Source organism: Balaenoptera borealis (assembly GCF_965194805.1).
Source record: "Balaenoptera borealis genome assembly, chromosome: 19".
Lineage (NCBI taxonomy): Eukaryota > Metazoa > Chordata > Mammalia > Artiodactyla > Balaenopteridae > Balaenoptera > Balaenoptera borealis.
The window spans coordinates 11,998,740-12,025,748 of record NC_138878.1 but is presented as its reverse complement, the minus strand read 5'-3'; the positions used below and the strand labels follow the sequence as shown (position 1 = coordinate 12,025,748).

Genomic DNA, 27,009 nt, shown 5'->3' with positions numbered 1-27,009 from the left:
ATTAAAAAAGAATGTTGGGAATTCCCTGGCGGTCCAGTGGTTAGGACTCCGGGCTCTCACTGCCAAGGGCCCAGGTTCAATCCCTGGTCGGGGAACTAAGATCCCACAAGTCGCATGGTGTGGTCCAAAAAAAAAGTGTGTGTGTGTGTGTGTGTGTGTGTGTGTGTGTGTGTGTGTGTGTGTGTGTGTGTGTGTGTGTGTGTGTGTGTATATAACTGAATCACTTTCCTGTACAGTAGTAATTAACACAGCATTGTAAATCAACTATACTTCAATTAAAAAATTTTTAAAAAAATTTTAAAGTCCATATCAACTATAAAAACTAACAAATTTGGTGAATTCCTATAAAAATGAAGGATATGTAATGAGATACAGCAAGACATTTTTCTTACTGAAGGTGACGGTAATTCAGATGGATTGTAAACCATTTAAAAAGAGTTGCACAAAATAAATAAATAAAAATAAAGAGTTGCACATACATTATATATTATAGTCTAAAACAAATTTGTTCTGTAAAGGGACATAGAGTAATTATTTTAGGCTTTGTGGGCTACAAACAATCTCTACAGTCTTGTGGTATCTTCTTTTAACCTTTTAAAAACTGTAAAAACAACTCTTACCTCCAGAGACATACAAAAACAGGTTGTGGGCTGGACTTGGCCCGTGGGCTGTAGTTTGCCAATTTCTAGTCTAAGATACAAATGGGCATAAAGGAGTGCTTCATAAAACAAGGTTGTGAAGAAATTACAGAACTGATCTATTCTAGATTTCAATTTAATAGCTATTTAGTAATGCTTTAACAAGAACTGCTAAGCCAAAAAACAATGAAGCTTACTGAAGATAAAGTTTATTTTTTATTCTTTTCACTTTAAAATATAACTGACAACATTCTGTTTACTCATGATCCTGAATGAGTACCTGAAGAAATATTTTATTTTTATTTCTTGGAGGAAATCATGTACCAATTCTGATTTAGAAAAATAGATGTCAAGATATTATTGAGGGCAAATTTCTAATGACTCCTATCATACTTTATACATGGGACCCCACCCTCCACAAACCTGGGCTTCAATATAAATACACAAAAAATAACTTTTAAAGGATTATCCTATTCACTTTTGCTAATAGCAAAGCCTATCCAGGCTCTGATAACCATCAAGAAGGAGAAGTAAGTCTCTAGGACTAGTGAAAAGCCAAGCCAAGGCAAGAGTTTTTTTATTTGTGCTGCCTAGTATGTACCTGTTTATAGAAGAGAAAATAAATTTACTGCTGAGTTTTACGTAAATGGCGTTTTCAGTAGTTATTAAGAGAAACTTAAAAACTGAATGCCAATTCAGGAGGGTCTCAAATTAACCAGACATACACCCTTAGCTGTTCCCACGCAGAGTATAACTTTTCCAAATTTAAAAACCAGATTCAGGGACTTCGCTGGTGGCGCAGTGGTTAAAAATCCGCCTGCCAGTGCAGGGGGCACGGGTTCGAGCCCTGGTCCGGGAAGATCCCACATGCCATGGAGCAACTAAGCCCGTGCGCCACAACTACTGAGCCTGAGTGCCACAACTACTGAAGCTCGCGCACCTAGAACGTGTGCTCTGCAACAAGAGAAGCCACCGCAATGAGAAGCCCGGGAACCGCAACGAAGAATAGCCTGCGTGCAGCAACAAAGACCCAAGGCAGCCAAAAATAAAAATAAATAAATAAATAAAAATTAAAAAAAAATAAAAACCAGATTCACACAAGTTCTAAGTAAATCTATTCTGATAGTGTTTGAATCACAAAGGAAATCATCACCAAAAAGTAGACTCTAGAAATGTTTTCTAACGAAAGAACTCTGCAGAATTAATGTGGGTCATGACTGTGGATCCAGAAATGCAAACGAAACATAGCTAGAAGACTGTAATCTATAACAGAAATATAAAAATGAAAATCATAAAACACAAAGGGGCGATCGATAGTTGCTTGAAGTAGTCTGGCTTCACACTGAAACATTCTTACAGCAATGACTTAGACTTGCTCCCCATTCTCTGTTAAAACTAAAAAAATGAGTAACACACAACTTTGTGGATTTTTGTAGGTTTTTTCATTTGTTTGCTTTTATTTTTTTTAACTAATCAGACCTAAGTAGCAATGAATTTTATCTCTTTTTTAAGAAACTGTTTAGTATATGAGTATGTTGATTACTCAGGATTGATGAATGAGACTGAGACAAGAATGAAACAGACCAAAATTGATCTCATTAGAGTAGGTCAAAGCTTTCTGTAGAACTTGGCCAATTAATGCCACATTCTAAAGCCAATGACTTGTATGAATCCTGTCTGTGGTGCAGCACAGTCTATTTTATCCCTTAGCTTTGTAGGATTTCTTGCTCTACAAAGTTCAATTTCAGAGTAAATACTGTTAAGTGTGTTTTATGAGGACAAAATGTAGATAGTTTATAAGAAATCAATAGATAATGTCTAACAAAAAAAGAGAACAATGTAAGTATTCTAACTTAAAAATTAGATAAATACAAAAATAAAGAACTAAGAGTTGAAAGTAGGGAAAGCTAAAATAGGATATTACAGTTTTCCATTATAAACCTGGTTGTGCTCTGACTTTAATTTTTATGTATTATAACTATATATGCATTACTGAATAAGAAAAGGAAGGGAAGAAACAAAATCCATATGCCTGCCAGGACATATGGAATCTATGCGAACGTGGGAGCATTTTCTGAAGATGTACTCCTAATTCTACTCTGCTGTGCTTCAGTACACAAAGAAAGTTATCTGGTCTAGTGATGCTGGTTTTGTTTTGTTTTAATTCCCCCAAAATACCATTTGCATAGATTATCTTGAATCAACCAGCTAAAACAAGATTTAGGAAAAGACCTTTGAAACAATGTTTTTCCAAGATAACATGGTCTAAGAAGGCATTTCAGTAATCTTTAACTAGCTGAAAACGGGTAGATGTGTCCTGAAAGTTCTGCATTTATTAAGATCCAGTTCTTAATAATCCACATAAATGATTTGGTATTCTGAATCAGAGGGTTCAAGGCTGCCCCAGGAATGCTGAATAGCAATACTGTACCAGGATTTGAGATATTAAATGCATAAACTGTTTTAAAAACTCAAGAGATCGTCATTTAAGGATATTAGCAAAACTTTTCCAGAATAGTTGAATCTCGTGCTGCACCACTGTCCAAAACACGTATCTAAATCCTAAAGGCTATCACATTTTAAAGATGCTAAATCAAAAAACTAAATTGAAAATGTTGCTCTAAATGGGGTTAAGAACAAACACCAGTTAGGCTTTTCTGGGCCTATCAGGAAAATGGGAGAGACAAGGGTTGGGGAAGAGAAAAGCAACAGTTCATCATAGGAAGTACTTAAGAAGCAACACCACACTTATAATAAATACAACAAAGTTTTTGTTTTTTAATCAGGCCCCATTTTTTAAAATTATAAGTATTGTTAATATATGTTTAGCTTTTTTTTCCTAATGAGTGACAGGCTTGTACTTCACATTATTTGCAGTGATGTACACGATATAATCTTTTCCCAAAATTTCCAACTAAGAATTACTAATTAAGAAAAATAATTATGAAATATATACAATGTTTTGTGACCTAGAAGTGAGCAGTTAACCAACCTGAGATAAGGAGATGCTTCCCGTTCCACTTTACCATGTTCACTTTTAGAGCAATTCAGTTAGGTGGGATTTTTCTGTCTGGTTACATCACCCAGTAGCAGTACCTGGGGAGTCCTTTATTAAGAGGTTTTTGAAAATATCAACTAATGCTTGTGAACAATAAAATGTAAAAAACTTCAAAAATTTTTTGTTTGCTTTTGAACTGATATGCTGTTGGTGCAATAACAAAAGCCAACAAAATTGCACTTCCAGGAATATTATCTACAACAATATGAAACTACATAAAAGCAAGGCTATTCACTGCAGCATTGCTCATAACCACAAAATACAGGAAATAAACTCTCATGCACAGGAGAGTGGCTGAATAAACTAAGGAAGATTTCTATGAATTGATATAAAGTGATTTCCAAGGCATAAGGTTAAATGAAAAAAAGCAAAGTACAAAAGAGTATCAAGTATGCTACCTTCTGGGTAAGAAAGAAGGGGAAATGAAAAGGGTGGAAGGATGGGAATGGGGTAAAAGGTGTAGCAGGGAGGCAACTCTGGAACCATGTTATTTTTAGTGACTCAAAATTTTATTTACTTTTTAAAAATATTTATTTATTCATTCATTCATTCATTCATTCATTTATTTATGGCTGTGCTGGGTATTAGTTGCAGCATGCAGGATCTCTTAGTTGCAGCATGCCAACTCTTAGTTGCAGCATGCATGTGGGATCTAGTTCCCCCACCAGGGATCAAATCCGGGCCCCCTGCATTGGGAGCACGGAGACTTACCCATCGGACCACCAGGGAAGTCCCCAAAAATTTAAAAATAAGAATGAGGGAAGGCAAAAATGCAATTCAAAGAAAAACAAATGAACCTAACTGTATTTCAAATGAATACCATAACCACAGGGGAGAGAGAGGAAGGAAGAGGGAGATTCACTTTAGTGGTTTATAAAGACAGTATTTTGACTTTATATCCTCAGTGCAATGACAAAAAGAGCTATAAACAAATACTGAACCCTAGTTAGTAGGTTTGCTTTCTCATAGTGACATAGTTTAGCATTCTGAAACTATTTTAAGTGTATTATATGATTCAGCAATCAAATAAATAATTTGTGGATAGTAAGAACCAAGTTTTTCACTGTCATGGAAGGAAATTATAAACATGGAAAGGGAGAAAGCTAGAATGAACCTTGTGGTACTGGAGGCATCAATATGAATAAAAATCAGCTTTTAACATGTTTGTCTACATATATATATACACACAGATATGAATAGATGTCTGTGTATATACACATATGTGTACGTATGTGCATATGTCTATATTAATGCATGTATGTAGATGCACACACACTATACAGTTTCTAGTTCTGTCTGCTGAAGCAATGACACATGAGTAGCAATGAGCACATCTAGCACCCAGACCTTGGCTTCTAAAGACCACTCTCCACTAAAAGGAAACAGAGTTCCTTAGAGAAGTGGTTGATTCCAGGTCTGGGACTAGAAAAGTACAAGATGAGCCAGGAAAACTTCTAGTCTCTGGTCCGACATGTAAAGAGCTTGGAAATCGTCCCTCCCACCCTCACGATGAGAAAAAAGCTGAACAAACTGAAAATCAACAACTCTTCTGAAATCCATCAGACCTGAAGTCACTCGGCAAACTGTTGCCCCAAAATCGGAGACAGGTGAATACAGGGAATCGCAGTTTACTGGAAGCTGAAGCCCAGAAGAAGCCCACTACTGGAGCCAGTACCCACAGCAACACTTACACTGTTACTGACAACTGCTCTAGTGTGGACGGAAATAAACTTTAGCATATATAGTCAAATGACTTTCAACAAGGGTACCAAGACCATTCAATGGGGAAAGGACAGTCTTTTCAACAAATGGTGTTGGAAAAATTTAACATCCTCATGCAAAAGACTGAAGTTGGATCCTTACCCTACAGCATGTACAGAATTAACTCAAAATGGATGAGACCTAAATGTAAGAGCTAAAACTATAAAATTCTTAAAAGAAAGCATAGAGGGAAACCTTCATGACATGGAATTTGGCAATGATTTCGTCTATATGATGGCAAAAGCACAAATAAAAGAAAAAATAGATAAACTGGACTACATCAAAATAAAAAACTTCTGTGCATCAAAGGACACAATAGACAGAGTCAAAAGGCAACCCATGGGATAGGAGAAAATATCTGCAAATGAGTTATCTGATAAGAGTTTAATATCGAGAATACATAAAGAACTCCTACAACTCAACAACAACAAGAAGTAACCCGACTAAAAACTAGGCAAAGAACTTGAATAGACATTCCTCCAAAGAAGGCATACAAATGGCCAATAAGCACATGAAGATGCTCAAATCAGTAATAATCAGGGAAATGTAAATCAAAACCACAATGAGATATCACTTCACATCCATTAGAATATTATTTAAAAAATAAAAAAATAGGGAATTCCCTGGCAGTCCAGTTGGTAGGACTCAGTGCTTTCACTGCCACGGCCCAGGTTCAATCCCTGGTCGGAGAACTAAGATCCCGCAAGCCACGCGGCATGGCCAAAAATAAATAAATAAATTAATTTAATTAAATTTTTAAAAACTTAAGAATAACAAGTGTTGGAGAGGATGTGAAGAAATTGGAACTTTGTGCACTGCTGGTGGGAATGTAAAATGGTGCAACCACTGCAGAAAACAGTATGGTCATACATTCAAAAAATTAAAAACAATTATGATATGATCCAGCAATTCTACTGATACTTCTAAGTATATGTATATCCAAAAGAATTGAAAGCAGGGTCTCAGATATTTGTATACCCATGTTCATAGCAGCATTATTCACAATAGCCAAAAGGTGGAAGCAACCCAAGTTGCTTGATGGCTGAATGGATAAATAAAATGTAGTCTACACATACAATATAATATTATTCAGCTTTAAAAAGGAAGGACGTTCTGACACATGCTACAACATGGATGAAACTTGAAGACACTAAGTGAAATAAGCCAGACACAAAAGGACAAATATTGTACAATTCCACTATTATATGAGGTACTAGAGTAGTCAAATTCAGAGACAGAAAACAGAATGGTGATTGCCAGGGGCTAGGGAGAGGGAGGATGGGTAGTTATTGTTTAATGGGTATGGTTTCAGTGGGATGATGAAAAGTTCTGGAGACGGATGGTGGTGATGGTTTCACAACAATGTGAATATACTTAATTCATTTTGAACTGTAGACCTAAAAAATGTTTAATAATGGTAAATTCTATGTTACATATATTTTACCACAATAAAAAAAAACGGATGACACAGTTTTGGGTTCTTTTTGAACTTGTATGTTGCTGGTACGATAATAAAACAAGCAGTTGGGTAGATGCCAAGTTTGAAAACAAACTATACATGGGACTTCCCTGGTGGTCCAGTGGGTAAGACTCTGTGCTTCCAATGCAGGGGGCCCGGGTTTGATCCCTGGTCGGGGAACTAGCTCCCACATGCATGCCACAACTAAGAGTCTGCATGCCGCAACTAAAAGATCCCACAACTAAGACCCGGCACAGCCAAAATAAATAAATATTTTTTTAAAAAAAGAAAAGAAAACAAACTATACAAAAACCAGACACTCCTTGTTTGCATTAGTGGCAGAGAAACTTAAAATAATTTAAGTTTCTAATTACTCATAGCCAATAAAAAGTTACTTTCTTTTTTCATTCAGGATTTATTGAGCATATAAGAGGCACTCGGCTAGGAAGGGGGAATACAACAGTTGTGTTGCTGTGAGCATGCACATACACCCAGAGCCTAAGAGGCCAGGTGCTACTAGTCAGACACAAAATCAGGTGACACACTGTTAAAGTTTAGGCATTATACAACGTATTGAAAAACTTCTAGCTGGATAGAGAAGGTTCACTCTTGCAGTCCTGACGTTTTGCATTCCTAAAGCTGTAATTCTTCTTTACGGAAGCTACTATGGTGCTTTTCCCAACTGTTCTGCATCTATTCCAGAATGGCATTTAAACCATTTTTTTGGTCTACTTTCCTATAGGCAACCGGGCTTACTAAATATTATTTGTGGGGCACAAAGCCCCAAGTGTTTGGCTCCACCCCAAAACTACCTTTCAATACTAAACAACATGGTGACAATTTAGTAAATGACTACACAATTATTTTGAACAATAGGGATAAACATCTCTATTTACTTTCACTGAAATTTAACTTAAGAATGGAAAAAAAAAAAGGAATGAAACAGTTCTGAGGAAGGAAAAAAAGAAGAAAAGCAGAATAATCTTTACTCTGTGGGTTGTAAGTTAAACCTAAGACAGCAACTCTCTTGGGAACTGGTAAGGTCTGTGAAATTCAAAAGGGCTATAGTCTTTAAGTTCTCCCAAAAAATTACAAATCATGTTTTCTGACACCAAACTGATTTGAATCTCCTCCTCCTTTCTTTCTTTATGAGCATTTATATTTACCTTCTTACTCACCAGCATCTCCTGTCTTTTACCTTCTACTTGTTCCTTCTCTCTGCCTTTAAACTAAAATGAATTTCCTTAATCTTGAAAAATCTTTATTTAACTGAGACGGTCTCCCTTCCAGATATTCTCACCTCTTGTCACTATCACACTTCTGAAATAGACTAATATAGTTTCAAATAGTCCAAATCTGGGTTCTACAGAATCTGTTCTATCTCTGTTTTACAAAAACCCACACCCTTTTCTCAGTCATTAACCTTAACTGTGTTACTTACCCTAGTGATTACTACTACCTCCTTTCAAATGTCCCTTTCCTTGGTTCCCACAACTAAAATTTTCCTCCTTGGCCTCCACAATTAAATACTCTTCTAAATCTTCTTTTAACTCTCAACCATTCCTTCTGTTCCCTGTAATTCGCTCAACAAACTTCTTTCCAACCTTCAATTGTGAGCATTCCCCAGGGCTCAGTCCTTGGAATCATACTCTTCTATTTATACATTCTTTAAGAGGGCTCAACCATTTTCATACCTCCAACTACAGCCTTTTAAGCTGAATGACTAAAATTTAGATTCAGTTCAAGATCTAGTTCCAAATTTACACCCTCTTACTGGAAATTGCTTGACATGCCTGGCTGTCACTTCAAATTCAACACAAGCTAAGAATTATATATTTTTGGAGGGAGCCTAACAGTTAAACTTTAACCTCTCTTCACTTGGTTAAATTCTACTGTTCCTTCAGCTCAGCCAACGTCTTCTCAGGAAAATATTTCCTGACTCTCTGATTAGCCAAATGTCCACATAGATCTCTTTCAAAGCATTTATTGTAGCTATAATTTTCCATTTATTTTGCGATTCTTTAATGGCTGTCTCCTCCACCAGACGGTAAGCCCCACGAGAACAAGGATCATGCCTTTTAGGAGTAGGAGATGAGTGGTATGATAATCCCCATATTCCCAATACCTACCATTAAGTTTCAGACATGTAGTAAATTAACAGTTACCCAAAATCTGGCAAATGAATGAACAAAAGCACTCAGTTTTTCCTAAGTAATGAGTATCCCTTCAATCCCATTGCCATCTCCATTGCTACAAGTCCACTGTGGTCCACAGTTTAATTACAAAAGCACCTTATTCAGTGAGTTCCTTCAGATCTTCCTTACTTCAATCCACACTGACACAAAAATAATTTCCCATGCCATTCTCCTACCCAGTAATATTCAGTGACTTCCTATTTCCCTCAAAAACAAATCTAAGCTAATGCAGACATTTCACTAAAGAGCTCAATTTGCCAAGGACAACTAATGTCAGCTGCTCAGGGCAGTTCTCCCATTGGCCATGGCAGTGAAAAACAATGACTCATTCTTCTCTTTGACTCTCCTTTATTTTAAGTTCCTTGCAGACCTCCACCAGCATTATTACCTTGAAAATGTTCCTATTAATTGCATCACAAAGGCCTAACATTAAGTAACCAAGTTTTGTTGGCAAAACATTTACAAACTATCTCTTAGGGTGTTCCTCACAAGGTATGATTAATATTATTATTTATAACACTGTTATCAAGTAGAGTTTCAGACAGCTTCATTTTATAAATTTGTCCTTAAATTCCAATGCTCACAGATTCAAAATTCTAAATAAAATTATGGCAAATTAATTTAGCTATCTAAAATAACAGATGAACTCTGGTTCAACATTAGGAAAAAAATCTGTTAAAAAAATATAGCCCATTAAGAAACTTCAAGTTTCTTTTTCAAGGGATAGTTTGTGTACAAAATAAAATTTACAAAATATATACCTAAAAATAAGAAAAATTTCAACTATAATGTGTTATCATGCTATGATACTAAAATCTTTATGAAATATAATCGTATGTAATACAATCAAGTGGCTTAGTTTCCCTTCTTATTTAAGTCCAATCATTTAAACTGGGTTTTCTAAAGGTAAGTATAAGACAGATTATTCACATCATTTATAGTTAAGAGCCACATAGAACAAAATATTAACAAGCTTTCAAAAGATTCTTTATTTTCAAAACACATATAACACTTCTAAGTGATTTAATCCCATGTCTGCAGAGTTTTATGCATGCTTCAATACAAAGAACTTCCTGAACTGAAAAACTGCATTATTAAAGTTAGAGTACCTCTGAATTAGAAAAAGCATAAACAGAACAAGATGGTGGACGACAGAGACAAGGAAGGCACAGAGAGATCAGAACAATTATCAGGTCATTAGGATGCTGCCCTAGTGAAGGAGAGCTACATGATCTGATTGCAGAGGTAGAGGAAGAAGAACCCACTGGATACAGTGAATTTGAAAAATTTCTTCCTGATGACTGAAGTACTACTGGAAAGAAGATACAGACCAATTCCGGAAGATCTCCTTCTTCAAGCTTTTGAAGTATTAGATCCAGCTAAACATGGGTTTCTTTCTAAGGGAGAACTGATTAACTATATGACTGAAGAAGGTCAGCCTTTTTCTCAGGAGGAAATGGAAGAAATGTTGTCTGCTGCAATTGATCCAGAATCAAATTCAATTCATTACAAGGACTATATAACAATGATGGTGACAGATGAAAATTAAACACTCTAAAGACTTCATTTCTTTCCTTCTTTCTTTTTTTTTTTTAATATTTATCTATTTATTTTTGGCTGCACCGGGTCTTAGTTGCAGCATGCGGGATCTAGTTTCCCAACCAGGGATCGAACTCAGGACCCCTGCACTGGGAGCACAGAGTCTTACCCACTGGACCACCAGGGAAGTCCCTCTAAAGACTTCATTTCTAATTGAAAGGATAATGTTAAGAATTGCTTGTCCTTATACATATTCCTGTAAGCACAGTTTTAGTCACATCCAAGTTTTGGTATGTAATATTTTTATTATCATTCAGTTCAAATTATTTTCTAACTCCAATTGTGATTTGTTTTTTGGGGGGTTACTTAGAAGTAGTGTATTTCATAACTTCTAGTTACTTTTTTGTTACTGATTTGTAGCTTAACTACAAGTCAATAAACACACTTTGTATAATTTTAATACTTTGAAATTTGTTAAAATTTGCCTTATAGCACAATATGGTCAGTTTTAAAAATGTTCCAAGTGTGCTTGAAAATAATTTGTAATTTAAAGTTTTGGAGTATAGTGACTATATATCTGCTTGTTGAATCAAATTTGCTGCTCACGTTATTTAAGTTTTTCATATCCTTGCTAATTTTTTTTTGTGGGTGTCTCCTGGTTCTGAAAGCGGTATCCTCTATCAGTGAATGACATCAGTATGTTAAATCTCCTAATATGATAGTGAATTTCTCTATTTTTTCCTTGTAGCTCTGTTGCTCTATATAAGTTGAAGTTAAGTGCATACAAATTTAAAACTTCCTGGTAAATTGGACTTGTTGATATGAAGTGCCCTTGTTTATTTCTAGTAATGCTTTTGCTTTCAAGTCTACTGCATCTGTTATTATATAATTTCCTTTTGGTTTATATTTGCACAGTATATCTTTTCCAATTCTTTTACTTTCAACCTTTTTGTACCATTATGTTTTATTTTTTTAATAAATTTTTAAAAATTAAAAAAAAAAAGAAAAACAATCTTTTAACCTTATATTTATATAGGAATATATTAACAGAAGTGTTCCAAAATTGTATGAAATTCCTGAAATTCAAAGATGCCCTGATATAATGTTATCAGTCCTAATTTAACAATTTATGTCACAGAAATAAACAGATCTGTGTGTTAATCCCATTATAATGATCTCTCATTAGGTCTTTAATAATAAACATTTTCAGGAGGGGGGGACAAATTGGGAGATTGGGATTCACATATACACATTACCATACAGAAAATAGATAACTAATAAGAACCTGCTGTATAGCACAGGGAACTCTAGTCAATACTCTGTAATGGCCTATATAGGAAAAGAATCTAAAAAAAAAAAAAAAAAAAGGTGGATATATGTATATATGTAACTGATTCACTTTGCTGTACACCTGAAATGAACCCATTCTGTAAATCAAGTATACTCCAATAAAAATTAAAAAAAAAAAAAGAATTGCTTGTCCTTAATTTCACACTTTATAATTCCTACATATGCTAATTAATGCCTTGTGACAACAATTTCAAGATACTTTGTTTTTTAAAGGTGATCATAACAATTTAAAACAAATTTATTTAGTATGTCTAGCCTTATGGAGTGACAAATTGCTAATTATTTTTAAACTATTCTTAAAATATTTAAAAAAAAAAAAAAAGAAAAGAAAAAGCATGGGGCTTCCTTGGCGGCGCAGTGGTTAAGAGTCTGCCTGCCAACACAGGGGACATGGGCTCGAGCCCTGGTCCAGGAGGATCCCGCATGCCGCGGAGCAACTGGGCCCGTGCGCCACAACTACTGAGCCTGCGCTCTGGGGCCTGCAAGCCACAACTACTGAAGCCCGTGCACCCTAGAGCCCATGCTCCACAACAAGAGAAGCCACCACAATGAGAAGCCCGCGCACTGCAACAAAGAGTGGCCCCCACTCGCCACAACTAGAGAAAGCCCTCGTGCAGCGACAGACCCAACACAGCCAAAAAAAAAAAAAAACTTAAATGCCCTCCTGGCAAGAAGCAGTCATTACAAATACCAACAACATTTTAACATATAGCCAATCATATTAAATTGACTCTTAGAAAGCTCCAGCTGACGGCCATCTTCTGAATCCAGGAAATATAGGCACTGTACAGCAAGAATAAACCTATGTCCAGACTTTAGCATGCCAATGGAAGTGATTTATCATCACAAAAGACTGATCTCTAAATCATCCAATGGAGAACAAAAATAATGGAATTTTAAAAAAAGTACACTAAACATACACATCAAAAGGCTGACAACATCCTATACAGGTTATTATTATAACTAAACTATTAAACAACTATTTTGGATGACGGAGGATACTAGCTCAGAGGAACAAATACTCTGCGTTTTTGCTACACTCTACTTGCTACGTTCTAATTGATCTAAAAAATGAATCTATTACTATCTCAATATAATCTATAAATCACCATTGCATGGCATCGTTAAACTCAGCAAAAGTTCCAACATATATCAGTTTGAAATGCCATGCCATGTTGCAGGGTCAGCCATTCAGGATACAGCTCAATTTCCCAAGCGTGGTATATCCTGAATCATCTGGAATTCCTTTTAGGTTACATAAACTTATAATAATGGAAAGGCCAGATCTAGAAATAGATGACCGTGAAAATAACATCTTCAGAAACTGAGGAAAAAAGCAAAGTCTAAGGATTTTGGCTCATCATAGCAGAATGAGCAGACCTGCTTCGGAAAAAGACACTGGTTTTCCCAACCACCTTGAGGAAGAAAAAAAAAAGACTAACACAAAATAAATGCAGTTGTTTTTAACTAAGATACAATTTCTCTTTTCTTTCTTTTTTTTAAAGTTCTGGCAGTAGGAGAGTGTTTTGTTTTTATTAAGCACAAGAAAAGCTATGAACTAAAACTGGAATACAATTTTTTCATATAGCTTACAGTAAATGTTTAAAACATATTTATGTGATAAAGCAAGTAGAGTAAAATGTTAATGGTAAAATTTTAGTGGTCGGGTATATGGGTGATCAATGCATGATTTTTTAAAACTGTTTCTGTATTTTTGAAATTTTCCATAATAAGGACTTACAAAAGAAAAAGAAAAAGCAGCAGGCAGGGTTTCTAATCTCTTGCCTGCCTGAAAACGGAAGACTCTAAAGCCCTAGGAAATAGAACCACAAGTTGGGAGGAACCAGGGTCTCCCGATCACCAGATGGCTGATAGTCTTCCACAACTTCTCTTGTGCTAAGCCACTGGTAGTTTTGGGTTTGGTATGGCAGTTAGTTTTGCCCTAAATAATACATTAAGGAAATCTTTTATCTTCTAAGTTGGTGAAAGGCTTGGCTCAACCCAGTTACAAACAAGCTGACCTTGGCACAAAATGAAATTATACCTGTGGAACTCTCATACTAAGATAGTTTAGTCAACATGAGCAACGGGAAAAAAAGAGGTCTTTATCTTAATTAAAAAAAAAAGGTTAAACGGGTAACACATACATACAGCTCAAATATTTTTTTAAAAAATCAAAAATATAGGGAATTCCCTGGTGGTCAGTGGTTAGGACTCGGCACTTCCACTGTCGTAGGCCTGGGTTCAATGCCTGGTTGGGGAACTACGATCCCACAAGCCGCACGGTGCAGCCAAAAAGAAAAAAAAATCAAAAATATAAAGAATAGAGTGGGAAATTTCCCACCCATTTTTTTTTTTTAAAAGACACCAATTGTACTTGAACATTTGTTACTTTTTTTTTTTTTTTTTTTTTTTTATTTATTTTTGGCTGTGTTGGGTCTTTGTTTCTGTGCGAGGGCTTCCTCTAGTTGCGGCGAGCGGGGGCTACTCTTCATTGCGGTGCGCGGGCCTCTCACTATCGCGGCCTCTCTTGTTGCGGAGCACAGGCTCCAGACGCGCAGGCTCAGTAATCGTGGCTCACGGGCCCAGTTGCTCCGCGGCATGTGGGATCTTTCCAGACCAGGGCTCGAACCCGTGTCCCCTGCATTGGCAGGCAGATTCTCAACCACTGCGCCACCAGGGAAGCCCCATTTTTATCCTCCATTAGCCCTAATTTCTTCTGTACCCTTCTGGAGCATTCTAATGCAAATACAAGCAAATATTAATAAATATTATTATTCTTATTTTTCCCCTTTGATTGTAAAAAAGGTAGTATACTATACAAAGCGGTAACTTTACTTTCTTAATTTATTCACAGATCTTGGAGCTCTTTCCATACCTGACATAAAGAGTCTCTTTTCCACAGTAATACAATAGTTCATTGTATTGATGCACAAATTTATTTAATCACTTCTTTATTGAAGGGTGTTAGGTTGCTTCCAATTGTTTGCTATTACCAAAAAAAAAAAAAAAAACTTCAATTAAATACCTCCTACACACTGATCATACTGTTATGTATAAATTTTCGTAAGTAGGATTGTTAGCTCAAAAGATAGATATATACATTTGCAATTTTAATAAGTAATTCTCAATCTCCTTTTCTAACAAATTCTTCTATTCATTTCCATTTGATAGGTCAGAAGTTAAACTTCAAGGGATGGTGATTTCTACTGCTCACAAAGGATTAATTACCAGAGAAATTGCCCCCATAGTAATTAACAACTAGACAAAATATGTGAAATAATAATTTTCAGTCACTGGACAACAGGCAGCATAAGCCCATGATCCCTGAGAGAAGTGAAACAATGTGAGCCTGACGATCACCCCATCTTACTGCCAGGAGGTGGTTTCTAGGCTGCAGCACAGAGAGGAGGAACCCAAACAGCCTCTAGTGTACTTGCTGAGTAGAGGAGAGAAATCAAAGTTCAGGGGATCCAAGGCAGCCAGAATTTGCAAGACAGAGAGAGTAATGGAAAGGAGAGCTGTACAAAGATCCCAGGAGATCTTCAGAGGGATCGCCCTGAGTCAAGTCCTATCCTATGTGTGTGCAGTGGGAAACAAAACACTGAAAAGCAAATACGCCAAATAATTCTTGAAGCTCACAAGGCAGGGAGTAGTTCATTCCCACCAACCAGAAAGGAGAGACCTCGCGTCCCAGAAGAGTCACATCTCAGCAGTAGAATTAAATTAGACATAGACTAAAGGCTGCTCTGGACTTGCCCTAACAAAGTTTAAAAGCAAGCCTCAAAAGGATCAAACTGATCTCCATATAACCTGTGTGCCAGACAAAATCTAACACTCTTTAAGGGAATTCAACCAAATTCAGCAAAGATGTAAAATGCACAATGACCAACACCCAATAAAAAAAAATCACCACACATGCAAAGAAGTAGGAATGTGACCACCAGAAGAAAAATTAATCAGTGGAAAAAGACCAAGAAATGACAGATGATGAAATTAGCAGATGAGGACCTTTTTAAAACAGCTATTACAAATGCATTCAAGGTTGTAAAGGAAAATATGAACATAACGAAGAGAGAAATGGAATATATATGTAAGATCCAAATCAAACTTGTACAGATGAAAAATAGAGTATCTAAAATAAAAGATATACTGGACAGATGGCACTAACAGCACACTGGAAACCACAGAAGAAAAGATCTATGAATCTAAAAATACAGCAATAGTAATAATCCAAAATGAAACAGAGGGGAAAAAAAAAACCCAACCCCACTGCTGGTGGGGAGAGGAGGGTGAAGAAAAGAGCCTCATGATTGTGAGACAATAGCAAGCAATTTAACCTGTGTAAGATTAGCGCCCAGGAGAGAACAGAAAAATTATTTTAAGAAATAGGGGCACACAGTATGTGTTCAAATATTTGTTGGCAGATTTAAATAAAAATGAGCTATAAAGAAACATTTAAAAATATGAAAATATATCATTTATGTAAATGTGAAAATTATCAGAGAAGCAATGTGGTAACATGGAAAACCAGAGGCTTTAAATTTAAAAAGGCTTGAGTTGGCGTCTAAGCTCTGTTTCTTATTACTTACAAGACTTGGCCAAATCACAATCCATCTGATTCTTGTGGTTTTTCTGTCTGTAAAATACGGCTGATATCTGTCCTATCTACCACATACCACTATCAAGAACTGCAAATGAGATTAAAAGGGTTCCATAAACTAAATGTTAGCTAGCAACTTAACTCAGAGTAACTAAATATTTAGGGAGAAGGTTGTTAGGTCAATACTCAATTTTTAAAAAGCAAGTATATTTGGTGAGTTCTTCTCCGACATTTATACCTGGTTCCACATTTCCCCTATTGTAAGAGAGGTAAGAAAAGTTTTTCAGAATACATTATTTTTTAAGAAACAAAACTCTCATGTCACCTTTTTTTACGCCAAATAATCATCTTGCTTATTAATTAACCCCTACAATGAGTGCTCAGTAAATATTTCACAAATGAATGAGTAAAAGTATGAAACAATCTACACTGGTTCTCTTATTTTGGTCCTAGGGGCAGATAAACCAAATGAGAAGCTGGGAAAAAAATTTCAGGAAGACTCCCACAGTGAAAGCCCTACACTAAAATGACTAAATTTCTCCTGTCTCTAGAGTTTAAGATGATACAAAAGGAAACAATGATATTGCTACAGAAGCATATACTGCTTACTCAAAATCTGAGCAAGATGAACAACAGATTGAACCATATGAAACTGCTTTTTATAAATCAAATATGATCAAATATTAGTAATTCTTATGGTTCAGTCTGCTAGTAAAAACAAGCCAGAAAACAATGCTTAAAGGAGAACTGGTAGGGGGTAGGGGCAGTGGGCTGTGCAAAGGGAAAGGTAAAGAGCAACAGTCTGGGGCAGAAACTTCTCAAATCACTGAATATAAAATCTTTGCCAACAAAACATTTACATAAAAACTCAACAGCTGTAACTGGCACTCTCTGGAAGCCAATACCATTAAATGACTTGGGGGAAAGGTAGCGAACAGTAGGATGTCATGTAGGGAGCTAGTGGGAAGCAGAGCTGGAGAATGGAGAAGCAGCCTGAGACCATGGGCTAAAGAATGTGAATTTGTTTCCAAAAGAGGAAGGGAACCATACCAATCTCTTCTGACTTCCGCTTTCACTGCTCTAATTTCTCCTGTTTCAGATGATACTTTCAAGTTGAAAATCAATATACAATTGTATAAATTCTTGAAACTTCTTATAATGATTTAAAAAAAGAAAACCAACAACTCTACAAACTAAAAGCTTTTATCTATACACATGTCAGTCAGGTTCTAATCTAGCAAATCAGAGTCTGAATAAAAGATTGTAGATTTTTTTTTTTTTTTTTTTTTGCCACACCAGGTGGCATGTGGGATCTTAGTTCCACGACCAGGGATTGAACCCGTGCCCCCTGCATTGGGAATGCAGAGTCTTAACCACTGGACCCCAGGGAAGTCCCGAGATTGTGGAATTTTATCTATTTCAAAACTATTCAAAACTAACTCTACTACCTAATTACCTCAGAAAGAAGGCTTACATACTGAGAATATTTTGTGCTGTCCTTAATGTATGATTAATTTATGTATTTATACTTTAATATAGACTGTTTCATAGGCCAGATAATGTTCCCACCTTAGCAACACAGAAGTCCTTACATATTACTTTCCCTCTGAAAAGTTGCCAACTTCAGGAAAATTTAAGTGATTTTTATATTTATCTGGTTTTACAAAGGGCAAAAAGATAGCAATCAATGCCTTCTGTTTCTCAGCTGATAAAACAGCTGCTTAGTCATTCCATTCTACAGAGGGAGGATGTTTTAAGCAACAGTCTTCAGAAATAGAAGAACTAATTTTTTTCCTCTTATATCAAAAGAACAGAGATTTCCTTTGTTTGATAGGCAGTATATTCCAAATTTAGGCATCATTTAGGCCAAGAGAATGAAAGAACATTTGGTAGAACTGAATTCCTTTACCCAGAGAATTCACTCCTTTGCACTCCACAACCTCAAAGTGCACACATTTTAAATACCTGGTAAAGACTCTATGAAAAGTTTTTGACCTTACTACTCTTCAAGTAAGTTCAACTACAGTTTTCTTGAAGAAGCCTTGGAAGGATTATAATAAAAGGTGTGGCACATTACAATTTACTTCAGATTTCTCTTAAGACAGTGAACATAAAGCCATATCTTGACGCCATCTGCAACAACAAAGGGCAGAAAGACCACTGATGGGCAAGTGCAATTTGATGGATGCTCTATATATTTAAATTTTTTTCATCCTCTTCATAACCCCATGGGAGTGGTTTCATACCTCAATTTTACACATAAGAAAAGTGAAGGCTGAAGAGATAAATCTGTCCAAGGTCACAGTAAGTGGTAAGTGAGCTAGGATTTGAATCCAGGACTGCAGTTCCAGAGCCCACTCTTTTACCACTCACCACACTGCTCCTCCTATGATGAGCTCCACATGACTATAGGACCTTATCTCTGCTGATTATTTCATGTGCAACAAGTATGCACAGTAGACGGCATTAATTAACAAACAGCAGACTCTGTGCATGATTAAAACTCTCCATTACATTCCCTTCTCCCTCCTTAAAGTTTTTGTTCACTTTATGTTGTTTATCACATTACAGAGCTGATTTGGCCAGCATAGGAACTTTGGGAATTCTGTTAAGTGACTTGCAGTCTGTCTTTCTATGTTAACTTAAATTACAAATGAAACCTTCCTAGACATCAGAGCATTTTCTTTAAACATGATTTTTTTCTTTCATTTTTTTTTTGTACCTCTGCATTTGAATTGATTTATAACATACGCACATTCTCCTGGTTAATGTCTCTCACATATCATTTCACTTCACTGTTTATCTTCCTTATGATTTTAAGTATACATCACATTTGTTTTTTTTTTTTTTAAAGGAACACAAAAATGTTTTAAGAGTTTGTTCTATTTTACAAGGATACACATCTAGGAATTCAACCAAGTACCCATTTTCACTGACTCCCCCTGTATAGAGTTATAATGTTATTCAAGGCTTCAATAGGAGAATTTATAGGTACTGTAAACACCATGCAGTCGATCTAACGTAATATTCTAATTTCAGTAAAATTATTAAAACTGAATGAAAATAAATGCCTGGTTCTCTTAATTCATTGTTTTTAGATTCCAGTCCACACTTCTTGTTCCTCCACACTCTATTTTAATGCAGATACAAGGGTTAGTACTGGCACAGTTCTGAGGGCCATCACTTGACATTCTTTCTTAAGTTTTAAATATATCTAACTCAATCAAATAAAGATGAGTCACTTACTGACTTCCAGTTTTATGAGTATAGCTCCTCTTAATCTGAAGGAGCTATTGTACCCCTTTACAACTCATAAAGTCGGCATGAGGAAAATGACATCCATCTATTAACCAGGCATTTTAAGGTGGCTAAATTAAGAATTTCATGATATGAACATCGATTTAAGACTGAAAAGCAGTGAAGAGTTTTTTTCTGATTCTCCCAACCATTTCCGCTACCATATGCGCAGAGCATTTAATTTATCCTTCTCTTATGGTACTTACTACTTTATAACTTGTATTATAGTTTTAATAAAGATACTTCTTTCTTCTTCCAGATCAGTGCTGTCCAACAGAAATATAATGGAAGCCACATATATTATTTTATGTCTTCTAGTAGTCACATTAAAAAATAAAAAGTAAAACTAGCTTTAATAATGTTTTTAACCCAATATATCCAAAATATTATCATTTAAACATGTAATCAATATAAAAACTGAGACGGGAATTCCCTGGCAGTCCAGTGGTTGGGACTCTGTGCTTTCACTGTCGAGGTCCCGGTTTCGACTGCTGGTGGGGGAACTAGGATCCTGCAAGCTGTGCAGCGCACCCCTACCCCCCCAAAAAAATTGAGAGAGTTTACCTTCCTGTGTGTTCTAAGTCTTTAAAATCAAGTGTGCATTTTACACTTACAGCACATCTCAACTCAGACTACTCATATTTCAACTGCTCAGTAGCAACATATATAGCTGGTGACTACCACACTGGACTACCACAGGCATAGGGGGAGGGGGAATGAGCCATTTTACAGTTGGACAGACTTGCTTTCAAATATCAATTCCACTACTTACTGGCCCTGAGGGAGTTCCCTCATTTAAAAAATAGTAATAATTAAAATAATACTAATGATATATCTCTCATAGGATTAAATGAGATATAACACCTAGAGAACATCTGGTCCCTTAGGGCAGGGCACACAAAAAGCCCTTGATAAATGCTAGCTATTATCATATATTTGTAACCTTTAACACTAAGCACAGTGTCTTGTACACAGTATGTATTCAATAAATGTTTGCTGAAGGAAGAAAAATTAATTTGCATGACATCCTACAAGTCATTTTAACTGCTTCTTTTTAAAATACTACATACATTTCTCATATAAGCAGGAGAAGTTTTTTGGAAGGACTGTTGCTGATGAAATTTGTTTTGAACACATTAGGAGAAATGTATCATCTCATCTCTTAGACTGATCGAGTATTGATCAGAGCAATGAAATTATTCAGCAAGTATATACTGTAAAGCAGTCTTATCAAGAGGCTTCTTAAAAAGTTCCTTCCAGGGCTTCCCTGGTGGCGCAGTGGTTGAGAATCTGCCTGCCAATGCAGGGCACACGGGTTCGAGCCCTGGTCTGGGAAGATCCCACATGCTGCGGAGCAACTGGGCCCGTGAGCCACGATTGCTGAGCCTGCGCATCTGGAGCCTGCGCATCTGGAGCCTGTGCTCCACAACAAGAGAGGCCGCGACGGTGAGAGGCCTGCGCACCGCGATGAAGAGTGGCCCCCGCTTGCCACAACTAGAGAAAGCCCTCGCACAGAAACGAAGACCCAACACAGCCAAAAATAAATAAATAAATAAAAATTAAAAAAAAAAAAAAAAAGTTCCTTCCATAAGTGACTGTGCTATTTTACAGGTAACTCATTTATCTGCGGGAATATTTTTATCTCAGGGATAAAAACACATCCCATTTCTGGGCTTTACTTGGAGAATAAGCCAGTGATGCATGCAAGACCCTTTATAATCTGGACTCTGAAAAAATTCTCAAACCCTCTACTTCAGTACAGTCAGTACAGCCCCCTTAATTTCTCAAAGCATCTTCCCTTTTTACTTGTGCTTATGATTCCCTTGCAATGTTTTGTATTCCTACAGATGACAGAATCACAAAGTACCAGAGCTGGAAGGATCTTAAGCGATAATCCAGTCTTGGAATTTTCCAAAGCATGTACCATAGGTGGTAAGCAAGATGATTTCTGGTGGTATGTGTTAGTACTGCCTACTTTAATGGTAACATATTTTGTTTAACATAAAAAAAGAAAAATATAACTAGCACATCAAACTCAAGAACTCATGTATATCTTCACTTACAACAGGGCTAAACTGTTCCTACTTAAGGGTAAAAAAAAGTGGTAAGATTTTTAAGCCAAGAGTAGCAGAGCAGAGTTCCATCCAAGTCTAAATCCTAATTTTGTGCTCTTTTCATTGCCCTAAAGAATTTACCGTCTGTGTGACACCAAGTGATGAACACTCTCTTATATAACTCTTTCTTTTTTTTTTTTTTAAATGAGTAAGCCTTCTTTTTGGCTCCTTCTTTTTTTTTTTTTAATTAATTAATTTATTTATTTATTTATTTTTGGCTGTGTTGGGTCTTCGTTTCTGTGCAAGGGCTTTCTCTAGTTGCGGCAAGCGGGGGCCACTCTTCATCGTGGTACGCGGGCCTCTCACTATCGTGGCCTCTCTTGTTGCGGAGCACAGGCTCCAGATGCGCAAGCTCAGTAGTTGTGGCTCACGGGCCTAGATGCTCCACGGCATGTGGGATCTTCCCAGACCAGGGCTCGAACCCGTGTCCCCTGCATTAGCAGGCAGATTCTCAACCACTGCGCCACCAGGGAAGCCCCTATAACTGTTTCTTGATCACAATCCCATTTATCAAACCAACTGTAAGCAATGGTGGTGTCTTAAAGTACTAGTGTTCTTCCACAATGATAAGTGCATAATAGGAGATCAATAATGCCTTGATTATGTGGTTAGACTGCTTCCAACCACTGAGAGTCAGCATAGGAGGAAATTCCATATTGGCTCAAACAAAACAATCATAATATATCCTAAAGCCAAACGATGTTTGGATTAACAGCTGTTTGCATTATTCACTTCACTATTCCACCCCTGAATGAATACGGAACCAGGAGATGGCACACATATAAATCCTAGAAACTATAAAATACATACATACAGAGAATATACACAGGAAACAACTCATAAAGGTTAAATAATAGGAAACTTAGAAATTGTAAATTGTACTATTTCCCAAACCTCTCATTTAACACATGAGGAAACTGAGACTTGAGTGGTAAACTGACTTGCTCACAGTCGTACAATTAGTTATTGGCAGTGCCAGCTCTAGCCCTACTTTACTCTTTGTGGTGTTCCATTGATTCAATACAAATAGTAGGGGAATATATCTAAATTCTTCCATTATACTAGTACAAATTCTGCTTAAGGTGAGATGGGATCTGAAATCTTTTCATGAAGCAGAAACTCTACTTGTAATGGACTCAGACTAGTAATTAAATTAGCTCTGTCTAATAATGCCAGTCTGTCCACCTGAGAAATCTACAATACTCCAACGCAAAGGTGCTGCTCCTACCCAGTTGTTCTTGGTAGTGAAGAAAAGAGGATTCTAATTCCAGGTGACTCTTCTCCTTTTGTGTGCACTTATGAACCCCTGGCGTTCCCAACAGCCACAGACTAATTTCCCTAGCTGCAACCATCCATGGCAGATTAGAAAGAATACAATCTTTGAAGTCAAAGAGAACTTGCTGAATACCACCCCTACAACTTAGGATATAACACTGGACAAATTACTTCATCTCTCTGAGCCTGTTTCTCAACTAAGATAATAACACTATTCACCTCACAGGATAAATGAGATAATATAGATATTATGGTATACTATCTTAGGATACGTACAGTTAAGAGAAAGGCTAAGAATAGAATAAGAAAATGTTCACCTATGAGTTTGAAAGTAAGTTTACAGTTTGCAATGTTGAAATATTAATTCCTGTTCAATATGTAAAATAGTCCATCTTAAATAAATATTTACAAAGCATTCACTCTGTGCATAGTTTAGAGATAGTGGTCACAAATTTATAACCTGAAACTGATATATCAAGACAAGGTACCAAGAAATTCAGAAGAAATACTCATAACGCTTTCAAATACTAAAAAATAACAAATAGGTTCTGGTTTTTGGTTTTTTTTTTTTAAGTCCTTATCAGAGACTCACATTGAAGTATTTATAACAGAAATGACAGTGTCTGGAACTTGCTTTAAAATATCCATTCTCCCAACCCCTGCGATTAAAAAAAAAAAAAAAGTGAGGATAGCTGAAGCTGGGTGATGCGTATGTGGGGAGTCATCATACTGTTCTATTTGTGTTTATGTTTGAAATTTTCCATATTAGAAAGTTTTTTGTTTCTTTTTTTTAAATCAAACAAAAAAAAAACAACCTAAGAAAAACTATGCACATCACTAATAAACTTCTAAAGAACCAACATCTCCATCTGCAACTTCTAAACACAAGATACTATTGGTCGGGACTTCCCTGGTGGCACAGTGGTTAAGAATCCACCTGCCAATGCAGGGGACACAGGTTTGAGCCCTGGTCCAGGAAGATCCCACATGCCGCGGAGCAACTAAGCCCGTGCGCCACAACTACTGAGCACGCGTGCCACAACTACTGAAGACTGTGTGCCTAAAGCCCGTGCTCTGCAACAACAGAAGCCACCGCAATGAGATGCCCATGCACCGCAACGAAGAGTAGCCCCCGCTCGCCGCAACTACAGAAAGCCCGCACGCAGCAATGAACACCCAACACAGCCAAAAATAAATAAATAAATTTATAAAAAAAAAAAAAGAAAAAGATACTGTTGGTCATTTCAGCCAAAAATATATAAAGTATTTTAAAATTACTCTCAACATAAAGCATGTCTTATCTCTTTATCAAATACTAGACAGTAATCCCTTTGGTATTACTTCTCCTCCACCTGGTAGAACAGCCCAGGATGTATTTTTCCTTTTTACCCTTATACTTTCTAGTTACATATTCTTATAACTAGAACTACCACTAACTACATATACATACACACACACATAACCAGGACTACTATCCATCATTACTGCTAATATACCCACTATGTAACAGGGGGCCTGCTGGGTATACTTAACCTTTTAAAAAGTATGACTCAGCTGAGAGGGTTAAAAAAAGAATCCCTTACAACATATAGCCTTAAAATAGTGGCCAAAAGGAGAAAAAGCTGTGAACTAATCTTAGTCTATGTGCAGTTTTAATACAGTTCACACATAAAATTTTAATTTGGTGGCATATGATGCATAATTTGGTGGCATATGATGCATTAGACAAACAGAAAGTATCTGCTGAAATTCTTTAAAGGTAAGTATAAATACTTTCAAATAGATTCTCTAAGTGAATTAGTACATAGCTTTGAACACTAAAGAGAACCTTAAAATATCTGAACTTAAGACTTAACCTAGGGGACTTCCCTGGTGACACAGTGGTTTGGAATCCGCCTGCCAGTGCAGGGGACACGGGTTCAAGCCCTGGTCCGGGAGGATCCCACATGCTGCGGAGCAACTAGGCCCGTGCGCCACAACTACTGAGCCTGCGAGCCACAACTACTGAAGCCTGCACGCCTGGAGCCCATGCTCTGCAACAAGAGAGGCCACCACAGTGAGAGGCCCACGCACTGCGACGAGGAGTGGCCCCGGCTTGCTGCAACTAGACAAAGCCCGCACAGCAACGAGGACCCAACACGGCCAAAAATAAGTAAATAAATAAATTAAAAAAAAAAAGACTTAACCTACCCACATTGTTTCAAAATAAAAATGTGGTTTACTATACTACCATTTAAACACTCACAAGCTTTGCCTTTTCATAATTCTAATAGCAAGAACACAGAGAACAATCTTCCCCAAATATGTATCCAAAGGGATAAAGAAGCACAAATGTCTACTTTCCTATCAAACTGTCCTACTTACCAAAAAGCACATATACAACATATTCCACACTTTCACTTCAAATGTGCCTAGCTAGTTTACTTTTTTAATCGTTATGCTCTTTCAAACACATAATTGAGATTTAACTAGTTCTCTAAGTGGAATAAAATTTCTTTTTGCTGTCTTTAAAGGAAAAAAAGAAGTAGTTTAAAAATAGCTCCACCTCCTAAAGAATATACACAGCTGTTCATGATACTATTCTTTCAATTTTTATGTATATAAAATTGGAGGAAAATTAATTAAATTGGAAATTTGGAAACCCCTGCCCCCCCCAAACCCCCTCTTCCAATTTATATGACACCTTTTCTTTCTCTAGAGCATAAAACGGGCTCCATTAGCTGACTCACCTTCAATCAGTCAACACTACTTACTGAGTCTCAGCACTGAATTAGGTACTCTGAAAAGTTACAAAGGAAATACAGGACCTAGTAAATACCTTCAAAGAGTTTAAATCCCTATAAAGGAAGAAAAATGTAGTTACCAAAAGAATACCCTTGCTGAGAATCTTACAGTCAAAGGTGGAGCAGGGACTACATTTTCAGGCCAGGTTCTTTACACTAACTAATGCAAGAAAGATAGTACCTACTAAATTAAACAGACTCCAAAAGTGGTCAAAGCTAAGTTATTTATAGATTATATATGCTGCTACACACTTCTACATGCATGACAAAGGAAGACTGCTCCTGTGAGTGACTGTTTCCAAATGTCCCTAATGCACATAAAGAGACATGTACTCCTTGAATGGGCCACTTTTTGCCACTTTCCCTAATAACATCCTGTTTCTACCACAAACTGCTTAACCAAAGGTTTGGTCTTCAATATTAGGATCCTAGTTTGAGAGAACAGCATCTATTATATATCCTCAAAGGCCAAATAGAAAATTTCAAGAAGCTTGACAGAGTTAAGAATCATAGCTGTTATTGACTAGAGGAGTAGTTGAAGAATAAAGAATAACAAAGGATTATCTTTCTAGTTTTCAAATTGTAGATAAGTCATCTAAGGCCCCACATTTCTGGTGGCTCTAGAAATTTCCCTTCTCTCTGTCTCCTGCATGTATATCTTTTCCTCCTGTGAATTACTCTGCGTGGAATACCAGAGCAAATATCACAGGGGGATGAGGGGGAAAAAAACTTCCAAGACTAGCATTTCTGTACAAACCAGTGGTTTTCCTATGACCATGAACACCTTAGACAATTCTGTTAACAACTTCCCAAATAAAACTGTATCCAGTGGTGGCTTCATTCTGTCAACCTTTGGGCCTAATTCTATATACCTAAACCTTAAAAAAAAAAGTATCCCTACCAGATTTGCTCCCAAACTTTGGTAACTGTCAAAAAT

The 27,009-nt window shown here is 36.6% G+C and overlaps 1 protein-coding gene across 2 annotated transcripts in view; it reads right to left on the bottom strand.

The window, feature by feature from the left end:
• The window catches only part of GLG1 (golgi glycoprotein 1), a 154,109-nt gene that overhangs the window by 125,799 nt on the left and 1,301 nt on the right, over positions 1-27,009 (bottom strand). The window lies entirely within an intron of this gene.